We start from the raw sequence: 14,480 nt of genomic DNA, 5'->3' as shown, positions 1-14,480 counted from the left end.
TATGCACAGCAGTAGTTCAGCGACGGAACTGTTAAATACATAATGAGAGGTAATGATACGTGGGGATGATGAGTGGTTAATTTACCAGGCGGGAAATGAGGTAATTATATTTAAGTGAGGGTTAGTATTACAGTGGGGCTAGGGGTTAGAGGGTTAGTGCTACTGGCAGAGATCGGGCTGGCTACCTTCTCTGGGTAGGTGCCAGGATCATTCTGCAAATGAATGTGACACTGTACCTCAGGCACAGGTGTCAAGGAGAGCATGTGGCTCTTTTGTTAGTCTGTTAATGACGTCCCTTCTTCTTCTTCTTATTCCTCCAGGACCTGGCTATACCAGTCCTAGGAGTAGACGGAGGCACCGACTCTGGGGAAAGGCCAGAAACGCCGGCAGAGCAGAGGCAGTGGCTAGCCTGAGGGATTTCAGGAGAAACACCCTACTTCGGTATCTGCAGCAACCGTCCCCCCCCCCCCGTAGAGGTGGAACCTACTGCAGGGAGGCCCTCACTCCGGCTGCTGCGGCAACCGTCGTGAGGGGAAAACTCCAGCTGACTCCTGGTCGGCAGCTCCTGGTTTTGCCAGAGGAGTTACAAAGGTAAGGTTGCCGGAGGTTCATCCTCGGGCGACAGAGGTAAGGATGAAGAAGAAGGAACTAGTGATTGGCCATGGGCTGTGGTAAGCTCCATGCCTGTTTGGAGGATCTCCTGTAGGAGGATCCTTGATAAGGTTAGGCCGCCGGCGCTAGCTCGGGGCCAGGCGCAGAGGTCAAGTTCGGTGGTGGCTCTACGCCCAGGCTGGACGGAGCTTGGCACTGCTCAGTGCTGCCAAGTGGCACTGGCAGGGAGTTGAGGTCGACTGGACCTGTGGCGGGGTACTGGAGGTGCAATACCTCTCAGCGTGCCCTTGGAAATGGAGACAGAGGCTCCTGTCTCTTGTTGAAGGCTAGGCCTTGTGGAAAATGGACAGTGTCCGCTGCTGGTAGTTTGCTAGGGCACCTAGGCCAATTAGTAGAGTGCCCTATTACGTTACAGGTTTTGCAACGGAACTGTGAATGATCAATCTCCCTCCTTGGTAGCGGGGGAGACTGTTGGTGGACGTACTTCCTAGAGGAAGTAGAATTTCGATGACCCCTTGCTTTGGAGTGATTTGTTGTGGGGTTAGGACCCCTAGGTTTTTTGGAATGCGAGGGAGACTTCATGTCTTGCCCTAGGAGGAGGTCATAACCTCCCTGGGATGTAGCTTGCAACGTGCAAGGGTACAAAACCTTGGAGAAATGAGGTCGGGTGACTCTCAATTGCACGGTTGGAAGGATCAGCTTGATATGGTTGATACCTTCGATGGTGATTAGTTGTCGTCTATCGACGGTTGCCCCTCGGGGGATTCGGTCTTCCCGTATCAGGGAGATTTGAGCGCCAGAGTCGTCGTAGGCTCTGACGGGTTCGGCTTGGCTGATAATGGCTTTGGAGGGGTGCGACGGTTATAGGGCCCTTAGCTGGGGGTCCTAGAGAAGAAGGATTGGTGACGGCCATTGCGATGGCAGGAATATTAAAAATTCGCGCACCTCCATAGTTGGCAGACATGTGACCCTTGCGGCCACAGTCTCGGCAGAACGTGTTCCAGAACCTCTTCCGTGGCACTGGATGATAAGACCGAGATGGCCCCACAGGTTGCGAATCTGTGGAGTCACCAAGGCTGGCAGTGTGCTCGGGCACAGGTGAAACGTCCTCTGTTGGATCACCCTCGGAAACAAGTCCGGGGTCAACTGGTGGGCTTACCTCTTCCAAAAGGGAGGAGGTAGGCGGTAAAAAGGTAAAAGGCTGGCAGGATGCGGCAGGAATTTCCATCTCCGGCACTGGATCAGGACCAGGCTCACAAATAGAAAGGATGTCGGGGACATCGGAGGCACTAGCCTCTGAAAACCTAAAAAATTGAAGGGTGTGGTTATCTGGCATGCTGCAGGTGTCCGGTGCATCTGGTAGTGGGAGCTGCGTCCAGGGGAGATACGGCTTTAGTAGATCTCGGCCCAATAATCACCTGATAAACATCATGAAATTTGGTCAACTACCGCCCAGGCGGCACAATGTGGTTTCCCTGGTCTCCTGGTCCAGAAAGGGCGATTTCCACATTCAGAAGGACCGAAGGAACAGAATAGAGGTTACCGTCAATCCATTCAAACTGTTTAATTTCTTCGTTCGTCTGGATTTTGGCACCCCTAGGCAATGCCTTTCTGGAAATAAGGGAGACCTGGGCTTCGGTGTCGGCCATGACTTGTACCACTGATAGGCCGTAGGAGACTGTTCATCAGGCAGGGCTACATGATAGCCTTGAAGAAGTTCACCCTGGAAGCTCTCCTCCCAAGGTAGAGACCGACTTGGGCACTGGTCGGAATCCACAGCATGCCCACGCACACAACAAGTGGTGCAGAACCTCCGCAACCACCTCTTACCGGGAGTCCAGCTCATGGTCTGGGGCTTGGAAACTAGCAGAGAGATTGCGTCATCTAGGAGAGCTAGCTCATGCTTTCTCTCTTCTTCTCTTTCCTTTCTCTCTGCTTCTCTGGCTATCCTCTCTGCTTCTGCGGCTTTCCTCTCTGCTTTTCTCTTTCTTCCTTTCTTTCCCTGCTGGCGCGCAGCAGTCTGCTGCGTCTTTATCCACTGGTCTAGTGCTGGTCCAGTGTAACCAGCCTCCTTGCCCAGAGTTATGAGGGCTCCGAGCTTCTCTAGCTCTCTGGCAAAGAAGTCGCGGGAAGCAGGGGAAGACATTTTCCCTTAGGCTACAGTAGAGGCTCTGATGAAAATGAAAATAATGGCCAGGAAGGGTAACGGAATGGAATAGGAGTGCCTACTGTGGAAAGTGGCACTCACTTGGAAAGGTGTTCTGCGACGTGGTAGAGAAAAAGTCTGAGAAGACTGGGTGCTCTGTGGCACTTGGGAAGTGTCCCGTAGTTTGGTGGCACTTCTGGATTGGCACCTTCTAAAGAGGTGAAAAATCAAATGGAGTGTACGGCGTACGTCACACTTAAGGGCGTTCCTAAGTTGGGAGACGCTGGAATGGGCTACCTGTAGGTCCAATACAGGTGCACGGCACTTATGAGGAGGCGTTCCTTGGTTCAGTGATCCAAAATGGTGGATACTCTATAATGAATGAGCGTTCCGTAGGACGGACACGCAGGTATAGGGCTACCTGTACGTCTGTACAGGTGCGCGGCACTTATGAGGAGGCGTTCCTTGGGCAGCACTAGTAGTGCTGGTATTGCGGCACTTCTGGGAGGCGTTCCCTTGTTGAGTGTCCGAAGGATCACTGACCCTTGTACACGGACACACTAATTATTTGGGCGTTCCGTTAAGGACGGACACGCAGGTTTAATGGCTACCTGTACGGCCTGTACAGGTGCAATGGCATTTACGGAGGCGTTCCTTGGAGCACTGGTATCGTGCTGGTGTGTCCCGGACACTACATGCAGTATACTCAAGTATACCGAAGTGAAATGGCACTCTGTTCGGGGCAGAGTGTAATGGTGGAGGAGAGAAAGTAAAAGGTGGGAGTACTTCAGCAGCCAGTCGATGGACAGGGTCAAGAATTAGTGGCACTGTGAAATGGTAAGACCTGACGTGCACTGGTGGTGGCCAGTCCTAAACTGGTAACGACTTCCCCCCTGTCTGGAAGTAATGAATTGGCGTGGCACACTGTCGAATTGTGCTTGCGGTATACGCAAGTCTTTCGTGATAAAGAAAATGAAAAGACCACTCGGGCAACGACAGGTAATGGAAATTGAAAATGCTCAGTCCCTCGCTGAAGTACTCGGTAAATGAAATAAATAAATGTTTGCAAACTGCAATGGACACATGCGCGTACGTTATCACGCTGTGTAAATGAAAGACACAAGAGACTAAAATAAGGTTAATTTCGGCATGCTATAATTAATGGTAAGATGTAGTACTCTTGGCTTCGTGAATAATGGATTCTGGTTTCTCTCTCTCTCTCTCTCTCTCTCTCGGATAGGGTGAAAAATGATATATGAATGAACTCCCTTATATTTGAATTGAACTACTAATGTTCGTTGTTAATATGACGCAACTTGCGTTAAATTATCTACTTACGTTAACGTTTTACTGAAAGAATTGCTTTTGAAAACGTTTTTATGAAAATGATAACGCGCTCGCGTTGAACGATTTTTACGTTAATGTTAGCGGGCTTGCGCTTATGAAATGATTTGCGTTTCAATATGAATTCTACAAAGACGCGTTTTACGTTAACAATTCTTGCAAGTGACTCTACTTTTAAGATTTACGTTAACTTTACGTAAGGACAAGTGAAAAATTACGGTAAGGATTTGAAACGATGTTAGCAAACAATTGTGAATGAGGCTACGTTAAGTGCGAAGTGAAATGAAATTTTCTTTGCTCAGCGGCGCCGCCAGTGTGAGCGATGCGAGGTGAACACGTGAGGCGAGCTGGGTAGCGCTGCTAGCGCGCAGCATGTCGTTCAAAACAGCTGATTCTCTGTAAATGCGAAGGCAATTTACAACACAAAATACTACTTTCTTATTCAAGGCGAATTACGTTAATTTTTCTGGCAGGACGATAGATACTAGTACCAAGATCGAATTATTTACGTTAAAACTTTGAGACTTACGTTACTTTGCTTAATTGTTTAGGTAATGTTTAAAGGGATAAAAACATGGCTGCGCTGTGAATGAGACGAAGGTTGGTTGAGATCGCGCAGGCGCGAGAGAGCGCGAAGCTGAATTAGCCGAGAGGTAAGCGGTTACCAACACTTGGAATGAAAACTAAGTTAAAATGGATTCCCTAACATATCACAGACAAAAGAATTGTACACTTCTTTTGCCGTAACTATTAGTAAAACACTCCTAACTAGCTAGGCTTTCAAACGCAGCAATAAACCCTGGCAAAGCACTTCCTAGTTTTGATCTGGTTCTTTCTGGCATCTATTCTACACACGTGCTCGTGAGAGCTCCTACGAGGACAGCACAAAGTAACAGAAAATTCGCGGGGCAAATTGTTTGCTCGCCGCTAAAATAAAGCTCTGGCGCGTTCGCCGTTACAATAATAAGATTTCTACCTACGCTCTTTTAAACACTTCTACAATAAAAATACTTAAACGTACCTTAAGCTAACATTGGTTATAGAATAATCATATTAATGAATGGAATACCTTACCGTGAGTCAGTGTGTCTTCTTTGCTGCAAGTGTGCTTGATTACGCTTTGTAAAATAATTTACAGTTTACGTTTTCAACGGATAACGCGATTACAAGCTTTTTTTTAAGCAAGCTAGGTTCAATCCTGGCAAGGTCGCCAATTTTACGTATATAGGGCCTTGTGAGAGACTAGATACGTAAACGGAAGTAATTTAGGGATTTCAAGAGGGAATTGCTTGAACTTACCGTAAACTGATTATTATTGATTTCTTTCTTTAGAGGGAAGGTCGCCAGAAAACTCAGCTCGTTACTTTAAAACTATTTATTTACAAAAAGGCCCGTGCTGGCCTGGAGAAAAGTTAAATGATATTGGCCCCCACGTTGGGGCTTATAGTCTCATTCAATTCAAGCTGATTTCATTCACTTGGGTTAATGCACAACTTGCGAGCAGAGGGACGGCACGTGACTGCATGGAATCTGGAAAAGAATCCCAGATTAAACGACATAAAAGAAAAAAATGACTTCTTGCTTTGATTAAGGCTGATTAATTCTCTAACATTGGGAAGGTAAACTCGACTTGTTCCACTGAGGTATACACGAAAGCTTTGGTCTTTAACAAGTCACAAAGGGGAGCACGTGGCCCGATGAGGACAAAGGGCTTTGATGTAGAAGGGTAAAAATGAGAATTGAAAATGAATTTAGCAAGAGTCGTATGGTAGTAAAAGGTGCTGGGTTGCAGTTTACACTTTCAGACGTACCTTTATGCAATATTCTGTGTATCCTTGTAGAAGAATGCGGTCCGACCTCTGTTCAGGTCTGGGGTCCGTGTCCACCAGTGCGTCGTGGGTAGGCCTAATTTTGGGAGGCTGGCAATTTGACCTCTGTCCGAGAACACGTCCCGCAGCCGACTGAGAGCGATACTGGGTGTTTCGAATCACGGGGCTTCCAAAAATCGCCTCGAGCATTGCCTGAAAGGTGGTAAACACAACGCCAGCAAATTGGGAAAGGAAAATAGGTCTTATTGTAGAAGTCCCTAAAATCCATCTCGAAGCCTAGCTACTCTTGTGACCTGCCTCTACCCTAAGCTTCCGTCAGACCGGAAATATCAGTCCTATGACATACCCACTCTCCCAACAAACAGTAGCTTCAGGAGACAGCATGGCTGCTACTTTTTATATTTAAATATAACTAAAACACTGCTGGGAAGGCGAGGCGTTCTATATACGTAAGCAATATATTATATATATGTATGTATGTACTTTCTTGTTGAGCTGTTTACTAAGCTTCCCTTCTTTTCTCAAATCGAATTTTGATTTAATCCCCACATACTTCACTGAAAGAATCAAATACATCCTACCTAATGTAGTTTTCTAGGCTTCAGCGGCTTTGTTACCTTCCAATCTTAATTTTGCATCATACCTCTCCCTCTCTCTCTCTCTCTCTCTCTCTCTCTTAAGCTATTTCAGGATCACTCTCTCTCTCTCTTTCTTAAGCTATTTCAGGATCACTCTCTCTCTCTCTCTCCTTCTCTCTCTCTCTCTCTCTCTGAAGCTCTGTCAGGATCACTCGGGCAACATCCAGTCTCTAGGTCTTGCGTCATTCGGCAGCTACGCCAGTGACTTTTATGGCGCTCTCGGGAATTCCATTTTTATTTTGACCCAGCAGAGGCCCTTATAAGAGCGGCGCCAGGGCCGTGTTTGATCTTCCCCAAAGGATAAATCCTGTTACTGCACCCAGGATTCGCTCGCTACGCTCCCACTCCTCGCCGGCACTTCCCTGTTGTAGCGCTCAACAAAAATCGTATCACTTATTGGTCGGGTGAACGGCGCTGCCATTTGCATGTGAATGGACCGGCGGAGGATGGCAAGGTCGAGTATCTCATGGAAATAGTCTTTTTTTTCTTTTTTTTTTCTAGCGAGGTCGTTATGTTGGAAAACTGACTGTGTAAATTCTACACTGGAATATTGCAACCTGGTGATTAGGTTGTATGAATGCAACTGTCAATTGCTATTTTCCGGGTTAATTTACATGGGATGGCACATGATTGGCAGGCAAAAGTGAACTTCCACAATTCATAATCTATCCATTGAGTCACTGTTATTCTTACCTTCACCTCATTTTAAACAATACATGCTTGATCAGATTAATGATAATCACGATGAAACTAAAACAAGAACGTCATTGGACAATCAAATTAAAACTTCTGTGTTTAAATACTGTGGACCAACAAGAAATATGTAAAAACTGGATCACATTACCATTTGAAAGCAACAGTAATTCGGAATTCAGCTCATCCCGTATAAAAGCATTCAGGAATTCACATTACACCAGAAAAAAAAATGGAAAAAGGCACGAATGAAAACCTACTAAAAATTATATAGCTAAACATCTCAGGTTACAGTACAATATTACATCCTAGAGCATAAACTGATAAAATCTAGTACAAAGCAGAGTAATTTCATATTCTACAGCACTTACACGAAGACGTTTTCATTTCTTAAGAAAAACACAAGATCTTAAGTTTACCTAGTCGTAAACTTTGAAGTTTTTTCTTAAATAGCCCGTGCAAGATCCTCCTTTCCCAAGAAGATCACTGTCGTTAAGTAATAGTAGGTATTCATGGAGCTCGTCGAAAAGAGAACATGAAAAGGAAAGATCTATGGAGAAAGTTTGATAACATTTTTATATGAGCTTCTTCTTAACTGTTGGTCATTGTTAGAGAATAGTAAAAAGAAAGAAAGGAAAAAGTATCATCGTCTTCCAGTATTTACTCTCAACGGACTGCTGATTCTTTACATAGAATTGTTTTGGTTCTCTGTGTTTGTGTCCGCGATTCGGCGCAAGTGTGAATGCATGTTCGTCATATTAGATCGTTACGTAGTAAGTGTCATTCGTGCGCATTACTTTCTAACTCTGGAAAACTTTCTCAGTTACTCAAATGAGATATCATTACATCATCTATTCTGTTTTACACCATGCAACCCGCACACATTTATTTATTGCAGACTAACAATAAACCTTTTTTTGCATCATTTATTAAAAGTAGAAACCCTTGTTCAAATACGTGTTTATTTTTTAACTAGCCAAAAGGTATTGAACTTTACTGAGTAGTATAAATTGCGTTGTTCCATAGGCTTGTCCATATATAGGGGGTATATCTTCTGAATAACACAGATACACACATACACACACACACGCACACACATACACACATATGTATATATTATATATTATATATATATATATATATATATATATATATATATATATCGAGCTACAATGCAATGTCCTTTAATATCTAATTCGCTCTACCCTCGGAATTAATATATTTTCATATATGCTTACCGAAGGGGAATTTTCTCGATAATAGATTTGGCTGGTCCTGGGCGCGAACCCAAGAAGACATTCAAATCCCAGGACGTCAGTGAAGCTTTTACCTACCCCACCACCGCGATGTATGTATATGAATCACGGTAATGTGATATGACTTATGTAAATGCTTACGTTGTCAAAAGCACTACAACGCTACGGAGCCGCGCCGGGCCTCTCGCGGTGGTGGGGTAGGTAAAAGCTTCACTGACGTTCCTGGATTTGAATGTTTTCTTGGGTTCGTGCCCAGGACCAGGCAAATCTATTATCGAGAAAAAAATTCCCCTTCGGTTAAGCATATATGAAAATATATTAATTCGAGGTAGAGCGAATTAGATATTAAAGGACATTGTAGCTCGATGTCTATATATGAATCACGTAATGTGATATGACTTATATATATATATATATATATATATATATATAATATATATATATATATATATATATATAATACATATATATATACTATACATATATATATATATATATACTATATATATATATATATATATATATATATATATATATATATATATATATATATATATATATATATATATATATATATATATATATATATATATATATATATTATATATATATATATATATATATATATATATATATATATGTATGTATATATACGTATATATATATATATATATATATATATATATATATATATATATATATACATATATAATTATTTTGATTTCAATACTAGTCAAATACCTGAGTGATTAAATGTCCATATAGCCTGAAACTCTAAAACTCGTCCGTGTGGGTAATACAGAGAAGCCATTCATTAATATGCTGTGAATTTTCCATGGAGAAATTTGCCTAGGCAAAAGATACCAATATCATTTCAAGGTAATTTATACTGAAGTCAAAAACCAAGGTACAAATATCCAACATTTTACCGATACTCCCACTGCCTCGTCGATATTATTATGAGAAGCATCAGTCATCAAAGCTTAATGCCGAGGGCAGAGTTAAAAATGACGGACGGGCGGGATCGGATATCATCATCCGTGTAATCACCCTTCATCCTGTCAGTCAAGTGCCATCCCATATATACTCATTAGCGCGGAAAATCGAAAGTGACAGTTTCATCCAGTCCACGTTCCTACTTATTTTTGCTTCCCGATTCAGACAGTTTTACTAATTACAAAATGCATAGCTTATCTGGGCTTTAATGTAACGAAAGATATTAGCCAAATATTCTCTCTCTCTCTCTCTCTCTCTCTCTCTCTCTCTCTTACTTTTATGGCATCCTTGGCTGTTCCTCATTTTATATTTTTGTGTGAACATTTGTACTAACGGATATTACAAGTATAGCGCATAAAGGCATATTTTTTACCTGTAAGGTCACTAGATTAATAAAGCCATTATTATAAATACTACCATTATTATAAATACTGCTAAGGAAGAAAAGAAGAGATAAATACAGGCTATTAAATATCCGGGCAAATACGAAACTTATACAAATAATACAAAAATAAATGAAAAAGGGAAAAGGTTATTCCCATAAAACTTGGCTGGATTAGTAGAATACGTTCTTAATAACTTGGTCCGGCCATTTTAAAGATACTAATTCTTTACGAACGAATGTAAGTTTTTTACTTAGATAATCTGGATAGCAAATACAAAGCTCTCGTCAAAACAGTTTGAAGGCTAAGCCTATTTCAACTGAGATGTCGTGGTAACTCAGTAAAGTGAATATAAGATATTACCGAAGTGGTTTTTACAAAGGAAGTATTTGTTATCTTTTTAAATATTTTCAATTCGAGAAAAAAAATGACTAAAATCGCCCCAGCTCGGATTTCAGAAAGATAAAACATACTGTACATATCCATCCAAATCTTGTCCCTATCCTTTGCCATCACCGTTTCAAGATACTAAATATATAAACTAGCAAGCGCTGGGATTGGGGGTTGCTCTTACTACAGCCAAATGCCTTTTAAAGAGTCTCTCCGAACGAAAGTACGTTGTTAGACCAACATATTTGACTAACTTTGCCCCTTTTCTTCTTTTTCTCTCTGAATAAGGAACTTGTTTGACTAACAAAAATTTTTATGGTACTTGTCTGAAAAGGGAGTCGACATCTAAACAGTAGTTCAACGTTCTTTCAACTGGTGGAAAAAAGTTTCAGAATGCCTTGTGTGGGAGGGAGAAAACGTGGCTCAGTAAATACCTTATATGATTGGGTTGATGATAGCCACTTGTGAAATCATGATCTCATCGACAATGTTTAAAACTAGAAGAAACATATTTAGCTTTAAAAGTTAAGCTACTATGACTATACGATTACGTCACAAATTTCATTTCGGCGCTAATGAAGAAGGCTAAAAACATCAACTTTGCAATTCGGAAGTTATAGGTGAGGAAGAAACCGGAATCTGATGGAGATAAGAGAGCACTTGACCACCTACCCATTTCCTTATTCCCATCAAGTCCTTTGCGCCCCCTCGAACCATTGTCCTGTTCGTACCCTGATGTAACAGAAACCCTTTTTCCTTTTTGGACAAGGAATTTTATTTTCAACTCCATATCCATTCTATTGCAGAGTCTGATTAAAGTTACCGTAACGTTTTATGCCTCGAGGGATATTCCCGTGTTCAATTTGGATTCCAAAAAAGTACAATATAAAAATTAGGGGAGCTGCCCTCCACCCGGCTCAATAGTAAGATATAACCATACTTCAATAAACGTAAATAGTTTAGCATTACATTTTTTTATCTCGGTTTTTTTTTACTAACTTGCAATATCACCCGCTGAATATTCATATAAAAGATCCATCCAGTTGTTACGTCAAATTGGAACACATTTTTCGGATTCCTATCTAATTAATTCTCTCTTATTCTGAACTAATGTATTCTGTCTTGCCTTTCCCATCTTATTTACTTTACAGTTTATCTTCAAGTTCTTATATGTGAATCTTTCTTTGTTCTTATTTTTAAAAATCCATCTATTGAAAATGATAATCTAACCGCCTGCTGCCACTTTCCCTAACCGTTCCCCATTTGCTATATCATATATCCTCTTCCAAATCCTTTCAGTTTTCCTCTGGTTACATTTCAGTTGCAATAAAAGACCCCCAGGCGTTTCATCACAAAAAAAAAAAAGAAAAAATCTAGCCAAAGGGAAACTCACAATATTCAGTCGCTCTCACCCCCTTTATTTATTATTATTATTTTTTCTTTTAATATTCCGAAGTAGGGTATGAAATAGGTTGATAATTCTCTGACGCTAAAACGAAGCTTTCAGTCCGATTCTCGTTTCCAGCATGAAGAAGTTCGAGCAGTGCTTTATATTTGCGACGTCACGTTATTTAATTAGGTGTTCGCTTCCCCTCCATCTTTTCATTTCATTTTCGTTCTAAGATTTTAATGTTTCCCTTCCATTACCTTACATCTCATCTATTTTCATAGCTTTATTTTCTTTTTATTTATCATCTTTCGTATTATATATATATATATATATATATATATATATATATATATATATATATATATATATATATAACATATATATATATATATATATATATATATATATATATACATATATATATATATATATACATATATATATATATATATATATATATATATATATATATATATATATATATATAAATATATATATTTTATATATATATATATATATATATATATATATATATATATATATATATATTATATCATCTTTTGTATTGTATACAGATGGAAATGTTTGGCTATATCATTCTTTATTCACTAAACGTGTCTACAGTCACATATAGATAATTAGACGAGCTTACACATCAACTTCCATCTCTCTTCTCTTCTCTCCTCGCTCTCCTCCTCTCTCTCTCCTCTCTCTCCTCTCTCCTAATAACAAATGTACTTCCGGTATAAAATTTTAATGGATATTTAATGATGCCACCAGAAGTTGTAAACAGCAACAATGTAGAAGAGTTTAAAAAATGCTAGACAAAATCATTAGGAAACTTTGAATGAGCAGTAAAACCTTTTCCAAGAGATAAGTGGGCACACGATGTCTCCTCGGATGGACTAATAAGTCTTTGAGGACATCCTAATCCTTGTAACTCCATGTAACGTCTTCGGAATTTTTCGTTGTATTGTTCGTGTTTCATCTGACCTCTGAAAAGTTTGCGAACTTTCATATAAATCAATATTTTACTCTAAACCATCTCTGAAGTTTCAGCCTTTTACTTGTATCTATTGTCTCCCGTTATTCATTCCTTCGGTTGATTTATATTCTCAGTTATTGTCATTCTCTTTATCATTTCGCTCTCACTAGAAGTTAAGATATATGATTATTAGCTATCCTTAATTGCTTTCTTTATGGGGCAAAGATTCGTTACATGAATATTGTGGTATTGGATAGTAACAAAAACTCTCTTTACATTAATTTCCAATTTAGTATTCAATTGTTATATTTCAATTACGCTATTAAAAGCTTCTCGCTTCAAGCTACTCTCTTGCTCGTAATATCAATTGATGTCACCTACATCAGTTTTATTAAAACTTTTTTTTTATTCAATTCCCAATTTCTTATTCCACAATAGTTAATTTTACATTCTTGAGAAATTTTTTCTTTTTCTATTTTTCTCTGTTGCACAAATTGAAACATTTTGTCGCTTTTTTCTTCTCCTTCTTTTAATTTATGGCGCATTCATAGATTTCGGATACTTAGATCTATAGAAATTCCCATACAAACTTTACTTCATTAATAGATTATCTAATCGTTGTTTAACGACATGACTACATTTTATATGTTTTTCATCGTTCGCAGTATCTTTTTATTTCATTATCTATAGACTGGAATAACTCTGCCGCTGATTTGTCTAATTGACTTTCACCCTAAATAATGATTTACCGATGGCCTCGGCTTTTGTACCTCCCCTCAGGTACAATTTCCATTTGAAGAAAGATTATGAACCCATTACTTCAATCTTTGGCCTCCCCTTCTCTTCATGAAAAAAAAAGAAAAAAAAAAATAGGACAAAAAGAGCATAACGATGGTTTCTGTTTTGTAAATCTGCTACTCCTCAGCTCAATAAGAAATGCAATATGCCAGCACTGATGATTCTTATTCATCTTTTTTGTTGTCGTATATCTGCAGTGAAAATTTCATCGATATTCATCGCCAGTTTTTCAAATGACCACTAACTTTACATTTTCCGTTGTATATCAATGCGCTTGTGATTATATTCAGTCCATCGACCAATCCTCAAGATTTTCCAAAATGTTATTAAAGGATTTTTCAAACTTTTTAGGGATAGCTCGTGCATCAGTGAATAGATTCAGTAATAAATCTAGTCCAATATCTCAGCAGTGAAGTCTTATATGGGTAAGGTATTACTGAATATCAAAGACGAAACTGTTTCTCAATTAGATGCTGAACTCTCCCATATAGTATCGACAATGAACGTGGTAATCATCGTATCATAACGGAGATGACCAAAAATCAGTTCAGTTCTGAAATGGTACCTACTAAGAGCCTCAAATAAAAATAAAGATACCTTACACCCACAAAATTGTCCTACTATGAGCCTGTCTAAGTTTACTACTGTATTTTAACTTTAGCTAAACTTGAAAATAAGATCAAATTATAGAAAATCCCTTGATTTAGTTCATGCATCAGGGAAGTTCCGATAACCGATTAGAATCTTTTTTCCCATTGTATCATTAGTCTCCACATCTCAAATCTTAAAATTCACGAAATGTTTTAACACAAATATAACCAGAAGTTGAATTGTTAATTTTTCGTACAAACATCTATTTGCCATTATTTCTAACCCCTCTCATCCCATCCATCTTTCTTTCAGGTCTTCACTGCCAATATTTTGTCGTACTTGCAGAGAATATTTCATGTTTCATAATGCGTAATCATAATTTAAAACATGTCGTGATTATACGAAAGGGGAAAGTTACTGCAACGAGAA

This window comes from Macrobrachium nipponense, chromosome 17 (genome assembly GCF_015104395.2).
Source record: "Macrobrachium nipponense isolate FS-2020 chromosome 17, ASM1510439v2, whole genome shotgun sequence".
NCBI lineage: Eukaryota > Metazoa > Arthropoda > Malacostraca > Decapoda > Palaemonidae > Macrobrachium > Macrobrachium nipponense.
The sequence above is the reverse complement of the archived record's forward strand: the minus strand, read 5'-3'. Positions refer to the sequence as shown.